Below are 26,765 nucleotides of genomic sequence, written 5' to 3' on the forward strand. Positions count from 1 at the left end.
CAGTCGGAACACTACAATTTTTAGTGATCCGGCAGTCGGAACACTACGATTTTTAGTGCTCCGAAGCCAAACACTACGATTTTTATTGTTCCATTGTTTCGATTTTTAGAGATCCGGCAGTCGGAACACTACGATTTTTAGTGATCCTGCAGTTGGAACACTACTATTTTTAGTGATCCGGCAGTCGGAACACTACGATTTTTAGTGCTCCGCAGCCGAACACTACGATTTTTATTGTTCCATTGTTTCGATTTTTAGAGATCCGGCAGTCGGAACACTACGATTTTTAGTGATCCAGCAGTAGATTTTTAGAGATCCATTGTCCAAAAATGAAATCAGGCGTTTTTCACGTGTTCTATTAAATTTTATTTTTTATTTTTTGTATTTATTAAAAAAAATTATAAAATATTTAATTTTCCTCACAAATCATAATAAACTCATGTATCCACAGTCAGAACACTACAATTTGTAGTGCGCCATTGTACAACAACCGAATCAATGTTTTTCATATTTTCTACTTAAGTTCCCAACGTTATTAATTAATATGTATACTTACATGGATTTAAGAGGTGTATCTGAGTTTTTATGTCTTAATTTGCACTTATCTCAAAAATTATAAATATTTAATTTTCCTCGCAAATCATTACATTACATTATCATTACGTTATTTTTTAGTGTTCCGACATGTGGTACACAACGATGTTTTAGTGCTCCGACTGCGGAACACTACGATTTTTAGTGTTCCGACTGCGGAGCACTACGATTTTTAGTGTTCCGACTGCGGAGCACTACGATTTTTAGTGCTCCGACTGCGGTACCCAACGTTTTTAGTGTACCAAAATGTGGAACACTACCTTTATCGTTGTGCTCCGGAACAGTATCACTAAAATATTTTTTAGTGTTTGTGTTCCGGAACACTAACGCTAAAAATATTTTAGTGATACTGTTCTCGGAGCGGTACACTATGTTAGTGTACTGTTTATTTTCGAACTCTGCTTCTCTCATATCAATGAGTGCACCCCGATTCATATTTAGCTCAGTGATATGGGACCTACTGTTTATCGCCGAGTCCGAACGGCGTGTCTTAAGACACCACTTGTAGAGAAGTTTTTCAAGGCTGACATACTCAGGTAATGTCGCCAACATTACTGAGGGGTATTTTGCCACCGTTGAAAAATGTTTGATGTTGACTGGCCGGGGAATCGAACCCCCGACCTTCTGCGTGCAAGGCGGGCGTGCATACCATTGCACCACGGTGGTAGATTGCATAATACACGTAAAATGTTACTCAGTATTCGCGGAATGTACATAAAACTGATAAATTATAGAATTTAAGTCAACTTTTTTCAAAATAAAAGCCCATTTAGCGGTCATAAAATTACATAAAAATATTTTGTGGATTAAAACTTCACGGGGAATCAAATGAGACTAAAATCATACTGATTGATATTATAGTTTCCATGTTACAGCCAAAACAAGCACAAATTTTCATTAAAAAAAATATTTTTTGTTTGAAAAAATAACTTTTCACATGCATTATGTAGTAGAAAATATTGGAAAAATCTATAGGAATACTTCCTTCATTTGGCTTAAATCTCCCAATCAAACAGACAGATTTTGCTTTATAGACATTCATATTAAAGCTTTCCCATTGAGGAAGATAATTGGGTTGCTGAGGGTATTTTACAATGCTTTTGAAATGGAAATAGAGGTCAAATAACCCATTTTAATTTATATGCATTTTAAAATACGTGTAAATCGCGTAATATTAAAATCATTTTGTCCGCATGTGATTTTCATGTACAGCAACACAATGGGGGTTATCATGAACGGGAATTCCCCGTGAATTTTTTCACTTTCTCCCTTAAGTTGCAACGGCGAAAAGGCGAAACTCACGGGAAAATTTCATTCATGATAAGCCACCATATCTTTTAATTCGTACATATATATTTTTCGAAATTTAATTTAGAGGCTAAGATGTAGCATTGGCTGCATCTTAGCATTAAAAAAACCTATAAAATATCGCTTATTTGCGCAAAGTGCATCCAATTTTTGTCCGCATCCGATTTTAGTGTTCACTATGAAAATCTATGTCGATATATATCTACTTCAAGGTGATCAATCAGGAACCGTGGATGTAGCATCACACACTATTTTTGGGGATAAAATGAATGTAGCTCCCTTATCAGAGAAGTTTTCAAGTCTCTGTTTCCGCTAAAACGAAGATTCTGTACTATTTGTTTCATTGCAGTGGAAACGAACCGCAGAATACCCGACAAAATACGCGATATTTTCAAAAACAATTTTATGTGATTTTTCTACTTTGGAATTTCTTGTAACTCGCATTTTAGTAGATAGATTTTCACGGGGAATGATTTATTGGATCAGGGATTTAAAACCTAAAATGTGCAATCAAGTACGAAGAAATCGAATGACAATTGTAAAAATCTGGCTTCAAAATGTCAGCATCATTTAATGGTAGAAGCAGACGAAATTTTGAAAAGTAATACATTAGTAAGATGATCCTTATTTAGTTTGCTTATGCTTTTACTTTGACAGGAAACTCGTGGGAAGTGTGGTTTAATCATAAATCGAGGGAAAACAAAAAAAGACAAGTTAGCTTCAACCCATTTTTACCCATTTTTATACCCTCCACCATAGGATGGGGGTATGTTAAGTTTGTCACTACATTTGTAACTACTCGAAATAATCATTGTAGACCCCACAAACTATATTTATATTCTTGATCAGCGTGCAATTCTACATCGATATAGCCATGTCCGTCCGTCTGTGGAAATCACTCTAGCGTCCGAACGGATTGACGTAGGTGGATGAAATTTTGAAAAATCTATTATATGTACGTAGGACTTTTGGTATTGAAAGCGGGCTGTGTAGGTCCACGCTTTCGTATAACCCCCATACAAAACGACGCGTAACGCGTCGTCGTTTTAAAGAATTTTTAAGTTATTTGTCCCATTTTACCACCGAATTGGTTGTAATTTGGTATTTTGTGTCTCCAGAGGCCAAAAAACATTCCTACCAAAGTTGGTTTATATAGGTCCACGTTTTGGTATTACCCCCATATAAAGTACGCGTCATATTAATATATTTTGAATGTATTAGTCCCTTTTGACAACAGAATCGGTTTGATCTTTGTATTTTGCATTTCCAGAGGCTACGAAACATTTCTAACATAAAATGTTTATATAGGTCCATTTTGAAGGTTTTGGCCTCATTATGACACCGAGATGGCTGAAATTTGGTATTTAGTCTTCGTTTGGGGTATAAAACTTTCCCCCAGAAATTCGTAGGTATAGGCCCACGCCATCATATAGCCCCCATAGAACAGTACCTTCCGATTTTCGGCATTTTGAAGGTTGTGGCCACATTAATCCACCGAAATGGCTTAAATTTTGTGGTGGAGGGTATAAAAAGTTCGGCCCGACCGAACTTAACGCTTTTCCTACTTGTTTAACATAAATATAGCCACAGCTTCCACGCAAATTATCTTTTAATACCAATATTTTTTGCCACATCCAATAATATTTTATTTTATCCAAAAATATTTAATTTGTATAATATACAATCACAAGTCGCGTGTTCTACAAGTATAAACCTTGTCTTCAGCTATGTTAAATATTCCAAAAATATTGGTGATGTACATACATATATTTCGATGTGTTACAAACGGAATGACAAATTTAATTTTATACCCATGGTGGAGGGTATAAACCTCAATATTATGTGGATCGTGTAATGAGGATGGGAAACGACGAACCCACTAGAGAGGCATATGGGAGTAATCCTCAAACCTGGAAGACAAAATTACATAGGAGGAAAGAAAATACAAAGGTCGGCAAGGTTGGAAATGAATTTACAGTTCGACCTATGAAACAAGCGTTCAAAACGTTTATACGTACCCCTCTTTAGCAATAAGGCTGAGTATACAATATATAAATATACCCTGAGGTTGGTTTAAAATTCCAAAATCGTATTGTTTCTCCTGAATATTCAAAGTAATTAAGGAGATTAATGAGGAATAATTAGCATATTTAAATTGCTTAGGTATAAAATTTTCAAAAAATGTTTTACCCCTTTTCTTAGGGTGACACATTTTTTTGTTCAATTTTTCTTAAGACCCCCCGTAAGAGCCGTTACAGCGATTTTTTCACTCAATATCGACAACCCTACCCCCAAAGTAAATGGCACACACACATACCACTCAATGTTTGGTTGACAGAGAGATTACAAAAACCAAAAATTGAGCGAGAGAGAATCTGTGTGAGACTCACTACTGTTCTTCCTTAAATTGGATGTGTTATTTTTTTGGTGGTGGTTCGCTGGTCTTTTGGGTTTCATTTGTTGCGCAGTGTTACGAGAGATTACAAAAACAACGTCACCATCATCACACAGATACTCTGGGTGAGAGTCAAACATCGTGAGAGGGAGAGAGATTTTTCCAGACGACAAAAAATATTCAATTACTCTTCAAAAAGATTTTTTTGTTGCTACTTCACTGACAGTTAAGTTTTTGCTATGCCGTGGTGAACATTATTGAATTAATTCGTAAGCGGACGGACAAAGCCAATAGTCTGAAGGAAAAAAAAGAAAAACAAAGTAGAAACACACAAAAAAGAATGAAATAACCCAACCAATATACTACTATTCTGCTGATGTGTGTCTGTTTTTTTTTTTGTAACAACAAGAAAAGTAAAAGAAGAAAATACATCAAAAAAATTACGCGGAGGAAACAAAACAAATGTTTTGCCTGTAGTAATGAATTGAAATGATGAATTTTTTGGAAAAAAAGAATTAAAAAAAAATTGTGAATTTAACTAAAAAATAATAACAAAGAAAAAAGTTAAAAGTTAAATTATGAATTAAAAAATTAAAAGATTGCATTGCGCCCCCCAAAAAAAATCCTAAGGCAAAAGGGCAAAAAATATTGAAATTTTTCGTCTTCTTAAAAAAATCATTCATTGTGAGAGTGTGTGCGTTTTTCACTTACAAAATCAAATCAAGTGTATATTTTTGGTGCGCGGCCATTTTTTTCGATTTTCGTACGCTGTGCCTCCTCAATCGTTCATCCGTCGCCTACTCCACCTCATCGTCCTCCTCCTCCGCCCGCCCGCCACGTCCCTGCATCCATTTTTTTCTTCGTCTTCTCTAAGTGCGGGTTTTTTAGTTTGCTTGCCATTGTCGCGTTCTTCTGCTCGCATGTTGTTGTTTTCGTTGTTGTCGTGCTGAATTCGTGTGTGTGTCGGTCGGTCGACAAAAAATATACGTCTTTTGTACCCAAAGAAGGAGGCAAAAAACACAGTGTGGAAGAATAATAAATACGAAAGATTTTTTGCAAGTGACGAAGTTTTTTTTTCGTTCATTTGCCCCCTACAAATAAAACAAAAGCACCAACTACAACAAAAATAGTGCACAACAAAGGAAAGGCAATAAAAAAACACACAAAAAGAGCGCAATTTAAAATTAAAGAAAACATAAAAAAACGTAAAAAAAATTATGCGTAAATTAAAAAATTAGCGGTGCGTAAAATTTCTAAATTTTAAATAGTTGGTAAATCTTTAAAGAGAAACGAAACGAACGCTTAAAAACGAAAAAATCAATAAAACCCCTTTTTGGCGTTTAATGAAAAGTTCAAGTACCTGCTTGCCCCCACACAACCAACAACAACTATAACAATCATCTTCTTCACTGTCGACATCGTCGTCATTAGAAGCAACATCATCTTCGTCGTTCGTAATAATCTCAAAAATTGTGTGTACTTCTCTGCCTCCCCCACTTGAGAATTCCCTCTATCAATATTTTGTGCAGTTATTTGTGCTGAATCTCTTTTTGGAGAACAAAAAAATCTAAACGTATTTTTTGAGCCGACTCTACCACACTTCTTTGCATTCTAACACGTGCTGCAAGAGGGAAGAACAAATTTTTGCAACCACCCACCCAATTGGAGAGCTGCAAAAAAGGTTTGTATTCAACTTTATTTTGTTGTATAGTTTTTAAGAATTTTTAATATTACATAGGAGAATGAGGTATTTAAATTTAAGAATTGATATTGAAATAATAAATTTTTATTGATTTATGAAAATCAATCTGAAATGGGTTTAGATCTCGTTTAGGGGCACATTTTGTATCGGGCAGGGTCCCTAATCAAAACGATATACATATAACTTTTCCTGGGAAGTCCATATTTCCCGAGAGGGTCTTAACATTTCTTATTTTAACTCTATTACCTTGTTTATGGGCACCTCTCGGATCGGGCTGAAATTTTTACTATGTATAGGAAGACATTGGGACACTGATCACAACGCTTCAAGTAGCATTACCCGAAAAGTCCTATACATTGCCATATTATAGATATTGCTGTTGAAAACTGTGGAAATCGAAAAAAATGCCACAGAGCTGAATTTTGACACAAAGGTATTCGGTGTCAAAGGTCAATTTCTTAAGGTTTTTTCTCTCTGTGCGAATTTTTGCTATTTCCCCGCTTACACGTATCGTGAAGAATGAACTTCCGCAAGATAACATTTACATTGGTGTAATCAGAATCCTATCGGCCAACAGTGTTAAATATTACATGATCCTGGACGGCGGCTTGAAACAGACAACCAACCCCTAGGCTAACGGAAGTTGTCAAGAGTCGAAAACTTTGAATAAAAAACTGCGGTTCAGACAATTTTTAACTTAAGATGTTGTTGTGGATAAGGAATATCGAGGATAACGATATATTATTAAAAATCTTCAATAATATGATAAAATGTTCGAAATTGAAGGGTCTGAAATTTTATTCTTCAATTTACAAGGTGTAGAACTGCGAGGTAGAGTTGCATAAATTCCTCCCTTAAATAGCTATTCTCCAGGTTATAGGCCCAACATTAGCCCACTTTTGGAATGCTCATCATGAGTTGTGGCGTTCGGTCCAGAACCAAAGGGTATAGTCCACAACCAAAGGGGTATAGTGCTGGATGAAAAGATTGATAGCCCTACGTTTTGCACCGTCAATGAGGACGCCCATACCAGTTCGCCAGAGTGTCACCTTATCTGGCAATCGGTCGTTTCTCTTGGATCAGACCATCTACCCATAATTGCATCCATTAGCAGACCGCCTAATTTCATAACCTCTGAACGCCATACTTTCATTAATCATGGGAAAGCTAATTGGTCCAGTTTCAGAGAGTTTACTAATCACCGCTTTAGAGATCTGCCCAACCCTCGTGCTGGTCGTATGCTATATACCTGCTGGTCCAGTACCCGAAGTGAGACCAAATTTCCCAATAGAGGAGGCGTGTCGTGTCCCAGAGTCAAGGAGTTGAGACGCATAAGCGGAACGATTGAATAAAATATCTGAAGAGTTGCAACAACGGAATAATTGGATTGTGGGCAACCGCTAAGACATTTTCGAACCCTGGAAAGAAGAAAGATAGGAGATGTGACGACGTTACGCTGACTGAACCGAAGAGGTGAGAGGTGATGACAGGGCAAAGAGAAGAATTATACATCGCATTAGATTTTTTCTTTATGATTGGTAATGTTGAAACAGGTGGATGACAGCAGACTAGAGTTGTGTATCTCATCAAAATTCTCAACCTGTCTAGCCACCTACATCGTTCCCGAAGGTCTGGAAAATGGGCAAGGACGTGGCGCTACTGAAGCCAAGAAAGGTGAATCGTACAGGCCGATTTTGCTTTTATCGTCCGTAGCAAAGACACTTGAGGCTTTACTCCTCCCCATCGATCGACTTACAAAAGCCTTTGATGCTGTCATGAACTCCTCGCTGTTTGAGGGCATTTAGCAGACTACTCTCCCGCCAAGTTTGAAACGTTGGATAATCAATTATATGTATGGACGGCCAGTCGTGCGTACAATTCAAGATCAAAAAATCCACGCCCCGTAGAGTGAGTGAAACAGGGATTTTCTAAAGGTGGTTTTCTCAGGAACTGTTTAACTTGTACCTCTCCTGTATTCCACCCCCTTTACACCTTTTTCAGATGTAATTCGAATTATTTTAATTTTAATTAGAAAATTATATTTTTAATTCGTAACATTTCATTAGTAATCCGAAAATTCTATTTTTAATTCGTAACATTTCATTTTTAATTCGTAACATTTCGTTTGCAATTCGAATTATTCCATTTGTAATTCGAAATATTCCATTTGTAATTCGAATTTATCCATTTTTTATTCGAATTATTCCATTTGTAATTCGAATAATTTGATTTGTATTTCGAAATATTCCATTTGAAATTCGTATTATTCTGTTTGTAATTCGAATTGTTTTATTTGTAAATCGAATTATTCCATTTGTACATCCAAACGTTTCATTAAACACATAATTGTTGAGGTGACGGCCCCTGGTCGAAGATTCCTCCGAGTCAATCCGGTTCATAGAACCGGCCGCCGTGGGATTGAAACGTTTCATTTGTAATTCGAAATTGTTTGTTTAAAATTTCAAATGGAATAATTCGGATTACATATAGAATAATACGAATTTCAAATGGTATAATTCGAATTACAAATAAAATAATTCGAATTACAAATAGAATAACACAAATGTCAAATGGAATAATTTGAATTACAAATGACATAATTCGAATTAGAAATGGAAAAATTCGAATTACAAATAGAATAACACAAATTTCAAATGGAATAATTTGAATTACAAATGGAATTCTCGAATAACAATTAAATTGTTTCGAAATACAAATGGAATAATCGAATTACAATTAAAATGTTACGAATTACAATACAACTAAACGATTCGAATTACATGTGGAAAAGCTGTATTTGTAATTGGAATCATTTACCACTGACTAATCTACAACTAAATATGCAGTCACTCTAAGTTGAATGCCATGATCGAATGTAGAAGGAGTCAGGTTCGACAGCATGCCACCTATTTTCGACAAGTTAAGATGTAGGATCAATATCCTGGCGGCCGGCTAGCTCTTGGGGTGCAAACAAAGAAACCTTGTGGACCATATATAACACAATAGGTCGATCTGTGCTAAGCATTCTCACAGATGAAGTGGTCCTCGGATTATATCGTCCATCTATCGCAGCTGAGGAATGTCAGCTGCCACGACAAACCAGGGTAGTTTTGGCTTAACTACGCTCGGTCGGCATAGTGCATCCGTCTAAATTCCTATAGGGCAAGGATCGATGACACCATGCAAAACATCCGGCCAGCATGCGGCACAGACCTGCACGACACACCTGTTCAACTGCCCTGTCAAACCTACTAAACTAACTCCAGTACTTCTTTGGTTACATCCCATCGAAGGAGCCTCCTTTCCTAGAACTGGAGGCAGCCCTTACAATCATATCATATCCCGTTACAACAACAACTGTTGATTAGGATAACATACGAACTCAATATCCTGTTTGGCCAAACTTTACGAACCGCAATATTTCTTAAAAACAAGAAAGTCTATTGTCGGACAAATCTTTCGGACACCTCCCCCACAAATGTTCACAATTTTCGCTTAAGTGCAGTCAAAGGAATTTTATGTGATTGTTTTGAAATGTTGACCTATGCTAGAAGGTACTTGTGGTCTTGATTACAAGGATTTCACAATTTTTATTGGACAAATCCATTCTGCTCACATAGCTGGTGGAAACAATAATTATCGAAAGGAGGTCCAACCTTTACACATAGTAATATTTCTCTTTAAGGAATATGAACTGTATCGGACAACTCCTTGGAGTATCTGACCAACAAAATTTCATAATTTTGTTGGGAACCGAAAGTTCAAAAGGTATTGTGGGTAATAAGACAGACCCACTATTTATGATTGGAAACTTCCAAAACAGTTTTTGCCACGCTATTTCTTTTTAACCCACTACGCGCCGAGAATTTTTTTCGAGTGAAAACTTAATTTTTTTTATGAAAATGATATTCTTGATTTTTTCTCTAATCAGACCTGTAATCAGACCTTCTTTTAAATATTCCGAAAACTTGGAAGGATAATATCTGTGTATTCTTACATGACAATCCCTTGGTTTTTGATGAAGAAAATACTGTTACTATATTCCTAACAAATCCCTGAATTTATATGAATGTAACATTTATGAATACATTTTTAATGCATATTTAAATTTTTCATCAAAATTAAAAAATAGTCGATTTTTCTGAATTGCTCGCGTTTTAGGCCAATTGCATGGAAATGCAGCGACCAAATGAAGCTTTATTAGCGTGGAATGGTAGATAACAGACAATACTATAACAAAATGTAAAAAACCACACAAAAATATGCGAAAATATCCGAGATTTACGTCAAATTTTGCAACCCTTTTTTGTGGCGTTTAAAGGACCAGTGGCTGTAAGTGGGTTAAAATTAAGGATATGTTCATAGGACATTTAGGATGAGCCTATGCAGCTATCGCCGACTAATTATTTAAAGTTTTGTTTAATTGTTTTCTTATTCGTTGCTTTCGTAGTTAAATCAAAAGTTTATGTTTTCTTTCAACTTAAGAGATGTCGTACTATGTACGACCAGCAGTGTAAACCTCGTTGTGTTATTTTATATGAGAGGAGCCTTCTCTCTTCCCTGCCTTTTCCCTTTTTGCAAGAACTTGCAAATACTTTTTACCTGCGAAGTTATCAAACAGACCTTATATGACGTTTTTATCCTTGAAAAAAGATACCGAGAATAAGTTCTTCGCTTGATATGAATAACTTGAAAGTTCATTATCCTAACGTGCATCTCACCTATACAAAATCTCGCCACCAATTTTACCAAAGTGTGAATGAAATTCCCATGCTTCGATATTACTATGTAACGTAACGTATTTATGGCTACCAACAAAAAAATTTGCCAAAACATTTTTTCCTCCAAATCAAATAAAAATACCAACAACCGCCACAGCCATCAGTGAGCTGCCGAGCGAGCCATAGAAAAAAGTATCGAATGATTTGTTTACAAACATTCGTTTTTTTTTTGCAATTTGCTTCTGCCGCCGTGTTTTCGCTCTTTGTTTTTATTTTCCAATTTGTTATTTTTTCATTGTTTGTGACTATCATTACTGTCTGACTCGTTGACTGACTGAATGGGCTTTTCTTTTTTTTCTACTTTGGTGGTAAACAGAGCAGCAGCTTATTTATTACTTTATTTATAGACAACAAAACACCCGCTTAAACATATAAAATTTATTCATATCATTTTTGGTGTTGTTGTTGTTACCTTTTGGATGGCCCCCTCTCGGTTTTATTGTGGGATTTTGAATTGTTATCAGTGCTGTACAGTTGTTGTTGTTTCATATGGTGGCGTTGTGTTATTTACCTTTCAATTTGATGTTTATGTGTGCGTTTGTTTTTCACCTCTCATTTCAATTCAATAAAAAATACTTTTTTTCATTTAGTGTTTTTTTCTTTTTTAATGTTTTGTTTTGTTGTATTATTTCACCTTTATTGATTCGGGTGGGTTTTTTTAGTCATCGCTATCGTCGTTTCATAGTTTACTACTGTCCACCAATCGCTTATTTTTATTGTTGTCGATGCTGATATGTGTTTGTTGTTGTTGCTGTTGCATTGTATTGTGTACAACAATTTTAATTCACATTTCAATTGAAATTTTTGTTGAGCGCGCCTCAGTTAATAAACCTGACAATGATGTTTGTGTGTGTGTCCATCTGTGCCCCTTCTAAATGCTGTTGTTTCGTTGTTCTTCTTCGTTTTTTTTTGTTAATGGTCATCGGTTTTTTTTTGTTGGGAGAGAGATTTTCCAATGAGACAAAAACATTTTGTAGTGCCATTAGGTAATGCTAATTTGGCGATTTTATTCACCTTAAAAATGTTTTAGAAAAGTTGCTAAAGAAATGGCATTACAGGACCAATGCCCGCGTACTATGATGAAATAATAAAGTGGCGTCAATTTTTTTTTTGTCGTTGCGAATTAATTGTATTTCGTTCCATTTCCAAACGCTGACAACATTTATTTTTATGAAATCATAAGTTTGCCAGTTGAGAGATCATTTTTTTAAATAAAGAGCATGGAACGGCATGCAACGATTGCCGAAAGAAAATTAGTTATTCATCATGCAGAACTGGGAAAATATCAAAATAAGAAATTATAATGAGGCATAAAACCGATAATAGGATATGCAACAAGTCGAAGAACAGGGAGAAAAAATGTCTCAGAAAGAGACGAGAAATGGTTGCTTCGACAGGTGGCCGATAACCCGAAGCTTAGTGCACCTAAGCTTGCCGAGACGCGGAGAAATATCCAAACAAAAAGTGTAATTCAGAAGCTATTAGGAGAATCTTGCATAATCATAAACAGCAAATTTTACCTGTTTGGGTCGGCAAATAGGGCACATGATTCCAACCGTAAAGCACGGAGAAGGGTCTGCTATGTTTTGGTGTTGTATGAGTGCTTCCGGTGTAGGGAATCTTGTATTTATCGAAGGAATAATGAAGGATGTAACGATGGGGACAACATATCAATCTTGTCAGATAATGACCCCAAGCACAATCACTCACACATTGCTCGAGAATGGATGTTTATACAACTGTCCAAAAGAGATTCAAACACCTCCCCAATCCCCAGATTTGAATCCTATAGAAAATTTATGAAGTATTTTGGAGACAAATATAAGAATTCATAACATCTTAGATATAGGAAGCCTGAAAAATGCCTTTCAAGAAGAATAGGGAAAATTCAGGCTTCTTGCACCGACAATTTAGTTAAATCTATGCCAACAAGGCTCAAAGCTGTAAAGGATAACAAAGGATATCATACCAAGTACTAAACAACTAAGGGTACCACCGTGGTGCAATGGTATGCATGTGGGTTCGATTCCCCGGCCAGTCAACATCAAATTTTCAACGGTGGCGAAATACCCCTCAGTAATGTTGGCGACATTTCCTGAGTATTTCAGCCATGTAAAACTTCTCTACAAGTGGTGTCATAAGACACGCCGTTCGGACTCGGCGATCAACAGTAGGTGCCATATCATTGAGCTCAATATGAATCGGGGTGCACTTATTGATATGAGAGAGGTATCCCTTGTCCCGTATGGGATGTTTTGATTATTACTAACTAAAATAAAACTTTTAGTGTGTTTACTTTTCACAGTGAGGTAGAAATCGATTTTTTTAACAATTTTTATTTTTTTATCTAAATTTACCTGAGTTTTTGCTAATTTTATTTCAGCTTTATTCTTTTACGATAAAGTTTCTTAAACCCAAAAAGTACCAAAACTTGAATCAAAATTTAAGAGAGAGCATGCCAAAATGGCTTTCTCTTTTACTACTGTCTGCTCGACAAATTTCGTGTAAAATCTGTCAAACTGCTGATTTGACATTTATTTGATAATTAAAAAGAAAATAATGCGCACTGTCAAAGCAAAAATATTAAAAAATAAAAAAATAATAAACCAGTGAAATAAAAATAAAATGCAGTGTTTGCAAGTGAAAAAGGAAAGGCAAGGACTCGAACCCACATAGTCACCAAATTACGTTCTCTAAACGAGAAAATTAATAAAAAAATCATTAAAAATGATCTTCGTCCTAAAGGGCAAAATTTCATAAAAAAAACAGGCTGAGCCCGGCTGGGATTTGAACCCACGTCCTTGAAAACATATCAAAAAATGTTGTCACGGCGTGTTAGCGTTCAAAGCCAAAACTCATAACTTCAAAGGAAGCGCAAAAAAGCGTTTGTCGTGAAGAAAATACATTTCAGCGGCCAAATATCCGCGTAAATGTATAAAACACATTTGCATTTGAAAAACGAAAAGTTCTACGGCAGAGAAGCCACTATATAGTCGATACGTCCAAAGATCTGCTTGACCACCAGTGAAACCAGGTAACGTACTTTGGTTACTATGTGGGTTCGAGTCCTTGGCTTTCCTTTTTCACTTGCAAATAATTTCAGATCATCAAGCTTAACTCTAAACGACAAAATTAATAAAAAATCATTAAAATGATCTTCGCCCTAAAAGGCAAAATTTCAAAAAATGCAGTGACATGTATCTTTTGTTACTTTTATGAAGCAGCCATGATTGTTTTTGTCGTTGCTGCCAGATCTACACCTTTACTTTTGTACAAAACTTGTTGCGTTAGAGCCATTTTCAAAGTGTGCTCTTTTGCTACTTTTACAATTAAAAAAGTAAGGAACAAAGCTTTTATTAATTTCAAGTTAAGACATATGGTCTGTTCCAGTACTACAAGAACCTACTAATTTTTACTATTTTTCGATAACATATAGGAAAAATTGTTAAGGTAGGAAAAAATAGTAGCTTCTTGCAGGTTCTGGAACATAGCAATAATGTAAATATTTAAAAAAGAAAATCACTTCATAATTTAACTCGTAGCAATCGCACTTTTAATGAAAGAAACTCAAGTGGATACTTTAATAATATGTTTACATTTACGAAATCCACTCGATTTCATCTGTCGATTCCTTTGTGTATACATCAAATGAAAACTCATCTGAAATCGATTGGATTTCATTTGACGTTTGAACAATGGAATTGACAGTTGAAATCGAGTGGATTTCGTAAATGTAAACATAGTATAACTGTGACTCACTGTACATAAAGAACCCGTATATCAATATTAATCTTATCCATGAAATGTATATTTCTTTTTCCAGAAATTTGCAAAAAAAATTACGCATGTTCCGAATAGGAGGAAAAAATAGTACTCTTAAGGGCACTTCATTAAACCCTAATCCTTCCAATATTATGACTTTATTGTTATAAGATCCATGTTTTTTATCGAGCCGTATATAATAGGTGATGATAAAAAATTCCGAAATAAATCGGAAAACTCCTTACAGTTATTTTTCCTTAACGCGTTTTCCATACTAAAACGTTGTCAACACTGATGCCACCAAGATATTTTCGTATTTGTTTTGTGATCTTCGTTTATTGCTCCTTTTTGGGGATTTTTTCATTTCTTTTGCAATCAATGTTTATCGACAGTTTTTTTTGTTGCTGTGGTTCTAACTATTGTTTTTATTTGCTTTTCTAAATAGTTTTTGCTCTGTGGTTTGGTCTCTCTGCTCCTAAATCATGTTGTTATTGTTGTTAGTGGCAGCATTAGCGCCTCCGTTTGTACTGTCGTGTGTCGGGGTATTTTGTGGTTTCTTTTTTGGAAAATACATAATGTTTTCGGTTCAATGATGACGTCGTTGACTTGTAGTTGTTGTTGATGATGATTTTATTCTTGTTTGTTGTATTCTTTTTTGGTGTGTGTTTTTATTGCTTTTATATAAAGATTTTTTCGCCTGTTTTCTGTTTTTACATAAAATTTGTTTTCTTTTTGTTGTTATTACTTACGATTAGCTATTTTTTGTGTTGAGCGATGTTGTTCTTTCTGTTTGTTGTATTAAGAAATCGCGCTCATTTATTGTATAGAGTTGCCAATTGTCAACAATATTTGATCGTTGTTGGTCAAGTAAACAATAGGTGAAGTTATTTTCTAAATAAAGATTCAAAATGAAAAGTATTGATTAGTCGAAAGCAAAATATTGTAAATCGTTCCGAGTTGCTAAAATTCCTGAATGGTCGGCGCATTTCTTTAAAAATCTACAATTAGAAAGATAGGAAATAAAGGTCAATGCTGGTGGGTGGGTGGTAAGCTTTAATGGCCTGTTTCTCTAAGACGATCCGAATTCAAATTCGTTCGAATTACTACCAAACTCCGGTTGTTGTAGGTTATATTTGTTTGATTGAAAATAAAAAAATTAAAAAATTTTTCAAAAAACAGAAATTTGGTAGTAGTTCGAACGAATTTTTATTCCAATCGTCTTAGTGAAACAGGCCATAAGATTTGAAAATTACTTAAATTTCTTAAATTATTTTAAAATCTGGAAAACAAATGTCACTTCCATTGCGCATACGTCAAATAAACCCCCTTAAAGAAGGTTAACCTGACAAAAAGTTCTAATAAAAACATGGCGTTAGAAATGTTTCGGTATCTTAAGCTTATATAGTCCCTTTCCGAAGGAAAGGGTACTTCTATGGTCCCTTTCCAGAGGAAAGGGTACTTCTATAGACCCTTTCCAGAGGAAAGAGTACTTCTATGGTCCCTTTCCAGAGGAAAGGGTGCTCCTATAGTCCTTTCCAGAGGAAAGGGTTCTTCTAGATCCTTTCCACAAGAAAGGGTGCTTCTGTAGACGATTTCTAGAGGAAAGGGTGCTTCTATAGACGCTTTCCAGAGGAAAGGCTGCTCCTATAGACCCTTTCCAGAGGTAAGGGTGCTTCTATAGTCCTCTACAGAGGAAAGGGTGCTTCTATAGACCCTCTCCATAAAGAAGGTTAACCTTAAGATTATATAGTCCCTTTCCGGAGGAAAGGGTACTTCTATGGTCCCTTTCCAGAGGAAAGGGTACTTCTATGGTCCCTTTCCAGAGGAAAGGGTGCTCCTATAGACCCTTTCCAGAGGAAAGGGTGCTGTTATTGTCCTTTCCAGAGGAAAGGGTGTTTCTATAGTCCTCTTCAGAGGAAAGGATGCTTCTATAGACTCTTTCCAGAGGAAATGATGCTTCTATAGACCCTTTCCAGAGGAAAGGGTTCTTCTAGATCTTTTCCAGAGGAAAGGGTGCTTCTATAGACGATTTCTAGAGGAAAGGGTGCTTCTATAGACCCTTTCCAGAGGAATGGGTGCTCCTAAAGACCCTTTGCAGAGGAAAGTGTGCTTCTAAAGACCCTTTCCAGAGGAAAGGGTGCTCCTATAGACCCTTTCCAGAGGAAAGTGTGCTTCTAGATCATTTCCAGAGGAAAGGGTGCTCCTAGATCATTTTCAGAGGAAAAGGTGCTTCTATAGACGATTTCTAGAGGAAAGGGTGCTTCTATAGACCCTTTCCAGAGGAAAGGGTGCTCCTTTAGACCCTTTCCAGAGGAAATGGTGCTCCTATAGACCCTTTCAAGAGGAAATTGTGCTTCTATAGCCCTCTCCAGAGGAAAGTGTGCTTCTAGATCCTTTCCAGAGGAAAGGGTGCTCCTATAGACCCTTTCCGGAGGAAATTGTGCTTCTATAGTCCTCGCCAGAGGAAAGTGTGCTTCTAGATCCTTTCCAGAGGAAAGTGTGCTTCTAGATCATTTCCAGAGGAAAGGGTGCTTCTAGATCATTTTCAGAGGAAAGGGTGCTCCTATAGACCCTTTCCAGAGGAAAGGGTGCTCCTATAGACCCTTTCCAAAGGAAAGGGTGCTCCTATAGTCCCTTTCCAGAGGAAAGGGTGCTCCTATAGTCCCTTTCCAGAGGAAAGGGTGCTCCTATAGTCCCTTTCCAGAGGAAAGGGTGCTCCTATAGTCCCTTTCCAGAGGAAAGGGTGCTCCTATAGTCCCTTTCCAGAGGAAAGGGTGCTCCTATAGTCCCTTTCCAGAGGAAAGGGTGCTCCTATAGTCCCTTTCCAGAGGAAAGGGTGCTCCTATAGTCCCTTTCCAGAGGAAAGGGTGCTCCTATAGTCCCTTTCCAGAGGAAAGGGTGCTCCTATAGTCCCTTTCCAGAGGAAAGGGTGCTCCTATAGTCCCTTTCCAGAGGAAAGGGTGCTCCTATAGTCCCTTTCCAGAGGAAAGGGTGCTCCTATAGTCCCTTTCCAGAGGAAAGGGTGCTCCTATAGTCCCTTTCCAGAGGAAAGGGTGCTCCTATAGTCCCTTTCCAGAGGAAAGGGTGCTCCTATAGTCCCTTTCCAGAGGAAAGGGTGCTCCTATAGATCCTCTCCATAAAGAAGGTTAACCTGGCCAAAAGTTCTAATAAAAACATGGCGTTAGAAATGTTTCGGTATCTTAAGCTTATATAGTCCCTTTCCGGAGGAAAGGGTACTTCTATGGTCCCTTTCCAGACGGAATACGGAATAGTACTAAACACATGTGAATAAATCAAAAACGTTTGGTGGTTGATAAAATTCACTGTGGTATGCTGATGCTAACTTATAGGGTTGTTAAGCAATCACATGTGTGTGTATCTGAGTGTGTCATTGACAATACGCACGGCAAACGTTTCCCAAAAATAATTTTTGTTTCGGTGGTGAATGAAATTCAGCAATCGTACGGTTTCCATCTTTTTACATGAAAAGTTTGTGTTTTTGTTTTGGTTGTGAGAATTCGATTCAGAGAAGCTGAAAAGTTTGTGGCTTTGTGTGATTGGTACGGGAATCGTTTTGTTTGTTTCCGTTCATTGGAAAGGATACTTCTATAGAATCTTTCCAGAGGAAAGGGTACTTTTATAGACCCTTTCCAGATTAAAGGGTGCTCCTATAGACCCTTTCCAGGGGAATGGGTGCTCCTAAAGACCCTTTGCAGAGGAAAGGGTGCTTCTAAAGACCCTTTCCAGAGGAAGGGTTGCTTCTATAGCTCCTTTCCAGAGGAAATTGTGCTTCTATATACCCTTTCCGGAGAAAAGGGTGCTTCTATAGACCGTTTCCAGAGGAAAGGTTGATTCTATAGACCCTTTCCAGAGGAAATGATGTTTCACTCCACACGGCGAAAAGCACACCATAAGCGATGTCCAAATTACGATTACCATTCTTAATAAAACATTCTTTCATTTGCCTCGCCTACTTGGCAATCAAACGGTGAAAACTTTCTTTAGTAGTATTAGCTCTTTTAGGGAAAGGTCTCTCCAGAAAAATCTTACAAATTACTTTGCGAGATACATATGTTCACCTCTAACTCCCTGACACCAGCAACATATTGATTCCTTAAAATTTTTTGCATGTATACCAATTCAAATATAATTTTTTTCTTCTCCACTGTCGTTTTAAAACTCCTTCAATCCACCTTAAAAACAAATCGATATTCAAGTCATCATCATACATGCATCAATGCCTATGCATATTTATTATTAGCCTATAAAACAACACAATGCAGTTGTCAATTCCATCCTACCTACTTCTTTGTAACTTCAAACCCATTTTTATGCAAAATTCAATCCTGCGCAATCTCCTACGCAAATCAAAAATTTTAAAGTAGGGGACTATCTACATTTTAATTAGTTTTATAGTGTTGCTGCAAGTCTTTTTCTTCAATTTTGTTCACACCCTTAGCTGGTGGAATTTAAAAGAAAACGCTGGAATGGTTGATCAACTCTCATGCCGCCACGTCACTACTTCATTTGAAAATCGGTCAAGCAAAGCCAGGGATTAGAAATGAAATGTCAGTTTATTTTGCTGCATTTTTGCCATATTGTTGCTAACAGAAATTTTTCTCAAACTCTAAAAAAAATGTTTATACATTTATTAATATAGTGACAAGTTCGAAGTTTGGGGATTTTGAATGCATGTTGTGGTAAGGCATTGCTGCCCATGGGTATTTAAATATAATTTATATCTGTAATAGTTTCTATAAAAAATGCAAAGTATGGGATTATATACTAATATCGATTGGTGTGAGTACTTTGCGATTATGCATACAAAAAATTTATGTATACATATTTATATTAATGTTAAATATTGAAACCAACACCTACATATAGCAAATTTATAAAAAAATATTATGTGGTCTTTAATATAAAAAAATTCCTAGAATAAATATTCAACCGGATAAGAGAATATCTATTGTTAATTGAAATATTCATAAAAAATATTAAACTGGTAATGAGCATCGTAGAGTCAGTTGATTTATTGATTGGCGCTGAAGTTTTCTTCAAACTTCTTTGTATAGGCCAAACTTAGCCAAATCCGATCGTGACTTTGAGTTTTGCAAAAAAAAAAAACTCTTCTTTGCTACATTGTAGCTGGTAAATGCGATGAGTCAAAGGGGTTTAATACAAGTATATGCCACTACAATGGTAAACTTAGGGGTCGATTATGGATAGCAACTCACCTATAGTTGCGAATTTTTATTGCCTAAGAAGTTTAAAAGCTTGTATCTAAGAGGTTTAGAGCACATCTCGTCATAAATAAATCAATGCGATTGAAGTTAGCTTGACTTCGGAAATTTCCATTGGCACCAATCAGTCCTGGGCATGACGGCAATATCATTCTCTCCCATGTTACTTTTTGAGCTGAAGATATGTCAGCTCCGGCGACAAAAGAATACGTGATTATATATTGATTGGCATACTTTCTTCTAGATAAGCAATTTAACTTCCAACCATAGACCTTCTTGCATAACAAATAGCCTTTGAAATAAAAAAATTTACCTCCTTCGGCTTTGATTGCAAATATGGAATATGATAGCGATGTGGGATGAACCTATTCGATGCTGCTGCTTTCCACATTGGTTGCTGGGAAGGATTTTGCAGCAGATTTTGTTTTGCTCTTAAATACCACAAAACCCAATTTGCTGAAACGTTCATGGAGTGTTTCCATGGAGATATTTACATTGAGTTAAATACCCCATTTGCTGAAATATTCCTGTATATAATTAGCCTTAGTCATGTAGATAATTAGCCTTCTCTCTACAGTATGCGCAAATCAACATCATACAGAACAACATCGGCGTATGTAAGCAGCAATCTTCCTCCTTCAGGTGGCCCTGGTATGTTGCTGATGAACAGATTGTATAACACTGAGGCAAAAAGTGATCAATGCGGCACTTCTGCTTTAACCTGTCGCAGTTCTCACATTCACTCACATCTTCAACACGAAAGTTCGTGTTTTTAAGGAAACTTGCCACCATGCGGCATGTCTATTGATCGAACCCGAATGACTGCATCTTTTAGAGAATAAAATGTCGAAAACGGTGTCAAAGTTCAGACCAACATCAATCGGTCACATTTTATTTTTGATACCATCTCATATATGTACATATGTATGTATGCAGATAAGACAGCCAATGCATAAGAGATTGTTGAAGTTTCCTGATCGGAATCCGAACTAAGAGCCTCTCAGTATTCTTGCTCTATTGATGACTCGAAATAGACATAGTTCAAAAAATAGGGAAATTGACCTAAAACTTTCACATAGCCGAGCATCGGATCCAAGCTTCGGGGATGGAGAAAACTTGCAACCATGCCGCAAGTCTGTTCATCAAATCCAAATGACTACTTCTTGTATAAGATAACATGTTGCAAAACGGTATAAAATTCTTTGACAAAGAATAATAGAATAACAGTTCTCATTTTATTTTTGAAACTATCTGTTACAAATGTAGTGTTCTGCTCTGAATCCTCACATATAGTCCCTAAGTATTCTTCCTCTATCGATGAATCTGTTGATCGGGTTTAGAAGAAATCGTTCAAACAATTTCCTAAAGTGCGAAAAAAGGCAAAGGCAACTTCCTCATATGCGAACGTCGGATCCAGACCAAAAGACTTTTTTCCAAGTAGAAGGAAAGTAGTTAATTGTTGAAACGGTTTGCTTTCTTCAGGCCTATATCAGCCCAGTTTTAAAAAAATCCTTGGACAACTCGTCTGCCATCGCTGATCCGACCATGTTTGGATCGTTTAAACAATTTCCCAAAGCATGACAAAAGCAACTTGTACATAGACGAACGTCGGATCTTGACCACAAGACTTTTTTTCGAAGGAAAGCAGCCAGTGGTTGAAGAGGCCGGAGAGTTTCTCTCTTGTTTTCTTCAACCCAATGTCCGGTTTCTTTTCAGTACCACAATATTTCTGGGACGACTATTTCCAACATGTCTGGATCGAATAATCCTCTATCATTCCATTCCATTTATAGTTGCATTTGGCTATTATCTCATTGTTGAAGTCGACCTTCGACGTCTTGTTCTCCATTCCTTTGCTTGCTTACAACAATGGTCTTAATATATACGATGAAGTAGTGACATATCCATTATCGTACGCCAGTAGACGGTCCTTTAAGGATTTAATAACTATCAATTTTCCCCCGCTTCTGAGTGTCAATGTTCAATTATATTGGGCTCGGTTTTGATACGATTAGTATTCCTTTCCAGAACCTGCCAGAAGGAAACAATAGTAAACAATTCTAAAAAGTGGACTCTTGCAGTTTTTTGGACGGAGCATTTGCACATTTTTATTTAGAAATCCGCAATATACAACAGAGAAACAACAGCCTTTTTTATATAACAGAAGACATCTTAAAGACCAATATATAGACAATGTGAAACTGTTTTGTGTCCTTTTATAGACAACAGAAGGCCCCCTGCGGCATTCTATTCGCAATATAACATCTCCAGATATGTTCTATAGTCAACATAACACCTGTTGTGAAGTTGAGGTGTTCTATAGACAATAGACGACCTCTGAGCTTTTCGACAGACAACAGTAAACCTCTTGAGATCTTCTATAGATAACATAAGACATTTTAAAGTCTTCTATAAACAACAGAAGACATCAGAAATTAAGGTCTCAAGAGCCTTATGTATATACAACACGGAAATCTCAGAGGGGAAGAAGTGATAAGGTCTCGCTCCCAGCAGTGAGAATGCTAAGCCCATATAATTGCTGATTAAGATTGCTCCATCATTGTAAAACTTGTCTTTATTCTCCCTATTCGCTGATCGTGCCTAACTTATCACGCACTGGACGACAAGTCCCGATTTGTATGGAACTAAAACTGGTTGTGTGGACTACGAAGTCGTGTCGGAGAATTTTTCTGGGGAAGAAAGTTAAGGCCATACAATGGATCTTCGAACTGGTGTCTGAGTGACAGACCTGGAAGCTGCGTGAGGGGCAACCACTCTTTCTAGGAGCGTTCTAAGCAATCCCAAAGGGATGTTCACCGACTCATGATATAGCTGTTCCCTTACAGTGGTGCACCATGGTTAGAACCGTTAAGCCGTTGGTCATCCAAAACCTCTTGACGTCATGTCCCGCTGTTTTCGTAATTTTCGAGGTTTTGAATTTAAATTGCAACATTCTCTTTCCTCTGCTGAAAGTTATAAATTTCCATTAGATATTTAAATTTTTTGCTCGTTTTAACTTGAGAAGACAAACGAGGCTTTCGTATCGAAAAAAAATATTGTAACTCATGTCAAAAATGTGGTAGGTATAAGCAGATGTTCGATCACTTCTGTCTTTATTAAATACATGTCTTACTATAATGTGGAATGTAATCTTTAGTTTCTGGGGTGCCACCGTGTGGCGGCTTGGATTGACCAGAGATTTCTCAGTTTTCCATGGACTTTATCAGTTAAAACATTTATATGGTTTAACAATGAAAGTTTATCATTAAAATCTATTCTAAGATTGGAAGCAGAGCTACTAGATTTCTTATAAAATATTTCTTACCAAACTATTTATCTTTCTTTAATTAAAATCCTTCCCCATATATTTTTTAAGTTACCATTCTTAAATGCATGTTTTTATCCATAAAATTTTACATATGCCTTTTGTTCTGTTCCATTGAAATTCAAAACCACAAACATTTAAAATATCTCCCTTCTCATATTTTAAAAAATGCTCCACACATATTTATCATCTGTTCAAAGCCGCCCGAGTAAACACCTTTCTATCAGATAAACCCCAAACCTGTGACCAACTCAGGCAGACCATCATACCTAGATGTTGGTTGCCACAATTATTGCAACAATGACAGCATCAACAGAAACCCCAAAACTATTTTGCCACCCTAATACCTATTATTGCGTTGAATGTTAGCTATTCACATCATGGGCGTAGCCAGGAATGCTTGATTTTTCGTTCTAGGGGGCGCAAATGCTTGTTTTGCGTAATATTTATAAATTTTTACATACAAATTAACTTTTTGTGAGGATCTAGCCATTCCTGGCTACGCCCATGATTCACATTTGCTGTTGACCCATCCTTAACTTTTTTATAGTTGTTCTATTTGTTAGGGAAGAGATTACTCCCACAATTTGTGTTTGAGTGCATGTATTATTTTATTGTATTTGGCAACTCTGTTAATGATTACTTTTTTATCAGTACATATTGAATTGTCACTGCTGCAGCCGCCATTCGTTTTTTGTCATATTTTTAAAAACACAAACACAATTATAAACAAATGCCCACATGTTTGCATAAATGCGTATGTATGTATAAATGTAAATATGTTTGGTTTTTTCGTGGTATCATATTTTTGCAAAGTTTTTTTCCTATCTACACTTTGTTTACATACAGCCTAAACGGCAAATGATGACGATGCCGCTGTACATCGTTATACTGCCGCCGTTAAATTTACTATTGGCATATTCGTTTTTTGCTGGTGGCTGTGTCTGTAAACCGCGCGCAAATAAGAGGGCAACAAAAAAACAACGATGAATAAGACGACCACAATACCAACAACAACAAGAAACGAATTGGTGTACTGTTAACAGCATGGGGCTACTCCCTCCTTCATATACACGAGTGACGAGTGTGAGCTCGCAAAAAACGAAACTCTCTCCTACTATTGTGCTGTTGTTGTTGTTTGTAGGTTTTTGCATACATTTTTTTGCTCAGTGAGATTCTGACAAGTTTTTTGTGTGTATACCATTTTTTATGTGAGGAGGAGTAGATATACTCACTTTTTGTTGTTGTTCAATGTTGTGGCATAGTAGTATAAATGAAAAAAATTAGAAAAAAAACTTTTTTAAACATAAAAAACTCGGGAAAAAATGAATTTTAATGTTTTAATTTAATACACATATGGAGAGAAAACAATAACAACAGGCAAATGAAAAAGAGCGTTAACATTTTTTTTGTACTGGGGCAATGAATGAAATTGATGCGATAATCGTGAATTTAAAAAATGCCTGTATTTTTTATTGCAAACACTTTTATGACCCATGTCTTATTTTCATTTTTAATTCATTGTTTTTTGTTGCCAAAAATAAAATGACCGATTTATATTTTTGTATCTCTCACTTGTTATGTGGTTATAATTAGGCACAAAATAAAAAAAGTTACGTAGGGGTTTTTTATGATTTGTTTTTTTGCTTCACTTGTTGACGATTTGTTTTAATTTTAGTTGTAAACTTTAATTTGTATTTTGAAAATTTTATGGTAGTTTTAAATCGTTGGTTTATAATTTAAAGCAATTTCATTAAATCACGGGGTTTGTTTAAGGCATTTTCATTGCAATATAAAGGGTAAGCAATAGGGGAAAGATGGAAACTCATTTTTTGCGAATTTAATGTACCTACCAGACTTTTTACTACATCGCCACAACAAGGAGATGGAAATTTAATATACAGTTAGTCAACTATATTATTGCAAACGATGAATTTTTAAGAATTTAGACGTTTAATTAGGAATTACTACTAGAAATTCTTTCAATAATGTTGGGCTTTTTGTAAATATCTGTTGATTAACCTCTTAATGACAACATCAAGCCAATAAATCCAGAAATCGGTTGGAAATAACAAAAACAACGGGCAAAAAGGATAGGTACCTGGTTTTTGTGGTGTCAACTAAATAATTGCAAAATGAATAAATGTGCAATAAAATCGTGGAGTTTTCCCAGCGATTTTTTGCATTTAAGGATTTTTAAGATTTTTATGGTATGTGGACATGTAGATCCATAATTTTTGATCATAAATTAATTTTTGTGTGTGTAACATAGACGGTATATTCAGAAAAAGAGAAAGTCAGGTTAACGGTTTCGGAAAATATGCTACATTTGGTCTATTTCAATTATAATAATGGTAAATCCGAAAGAGAAATGCCTTAAAATCACCTCTCGTAAGCTAAGAAGTGTATACAACATCATATACCGCACCGAGAAAGAAGCCAGGTTCAAACTGAGGGCGATACAGGGCAGGTCCAAAATAGTAACCTCACGAATTGACTGTAGAATGATTAAAGAAATTAACGAAATAGCCCCAGAAAATAGCTTTTTCTAATTAAAAATGATTTTGGAGTAAGTGTGTCACATGGAAAAGTCAGAAAAGTGGTACATAATAACAAACACTCATCATGAGAGACTAGGTAAAAACCATTGCCCTCCTATCACAATATATAGAAACTATTCCGACTTGTTATAGACAACTTTTCACGCCATCTTTAGTATTGGGATGGTGTTATATTTTCTGATGAGACTAAAATTATGTTGTCCTATCATAATGGACTTCAAAAAGTATTGGGAAAACCCTTGAAAGCCATGGAAAACAAAAATTTAATACATACCGTAAAGTTCGGAAAACTGTCACTTATGGTATGGGGTTATATACCAAGCAGTGACCTTGGTAAAATCCTGATTTTGGAAGAAACAATGACATAGAAGGTTTATTTAGATGCTTTAAGAACATATTTAACCAAAAGCGTCAAGAAATTTGGGCCAGCTGACCCTGAAAATTTAAACAAATTGCAATATAATTACTACCAAGACAACGACCCTAAGCATAAATCTAATTTATGTAAGACTTGGTTGTTATACAACTGTACCAAAGTCATTTACACCCCGTTCCAGTGTCTAGATATTAACCCCATCGAAAATTCATAGGTACACCTGAAGGAAAAAGTCGGGAATAGGTGGCCCACTAACCTGGGGGACTAAATAAAATGCAATAAAGAAGAATGGCTAAAAAATACCATTGGATTATGACATTCCGAAACTTATTTATTAAATTCAGATACGTTTACAAGCTGTTTTTGATGCCAAATGTGGGCATACGAAATATTAGAACCGACTTTTCGAAAAATACCGTGAAAGATTGAAAATTTGTGAATTTTGTAATTCTTTAGTTGACAGTGCAAATAATGAGTTTTACTAATTTTTGTTAATTTTAAGAAAATGTTTAGCGAAATTTAGCTACTTTTCATTTTATTATATTAATAAACATGTGTAAGAATTGTATTGTTAACAAAAATATTAATAATGATATTTAATTATACCAATAAAATAATGTTTTATTAAAAATTTTGTAATAATTTTGGTTTTGCAATAATTAAGTTGACTAACTGTACAGTGAGTCACACTCAAAAGTATCCACTTGTGTTTCTTACA

At 36.0% G+C, this 26,765-nt stretch overlaps 1 protein-coding gene across 2 annotated transcripts in view; it reads left to right on the forward strand.

The window, feature by feature from the left end:
* Window positions 1-4,521: 4,521 nt before the first annotated feature.
* sqz (squeeze) overlaps window positions 4,522-26,765 on the forward strand; it is a 44,317-nt gene continuing 22,073 nt past the window's right edge. For both annotated transcript variants that reach the window (XR_012412977.1, XM_073987600.1), the window contains exon 1: window positions 4,522-5,978. The gene's annotated coding sequence lies outside the window, so the exon portion shown is untranslated. The remainder of the gene's footprint in view (window positions 5,979-26,765) is intronic.

Source organism: Musca autumnalis, unplaced genomic scaffold (genome assembly GCF_047663935.1).
Source record: "Musca autumnalis isolate F117 unplaced genomic scaffold, ASM4766393v1 scaffold_1, whole genome shotgun sequence".
Taxonomy (NCBI): Eukaryota; Metazoa; Arthropoda; class Insecta; order Diptera; family Muscidae; genus Musca; species Musca autumnalis.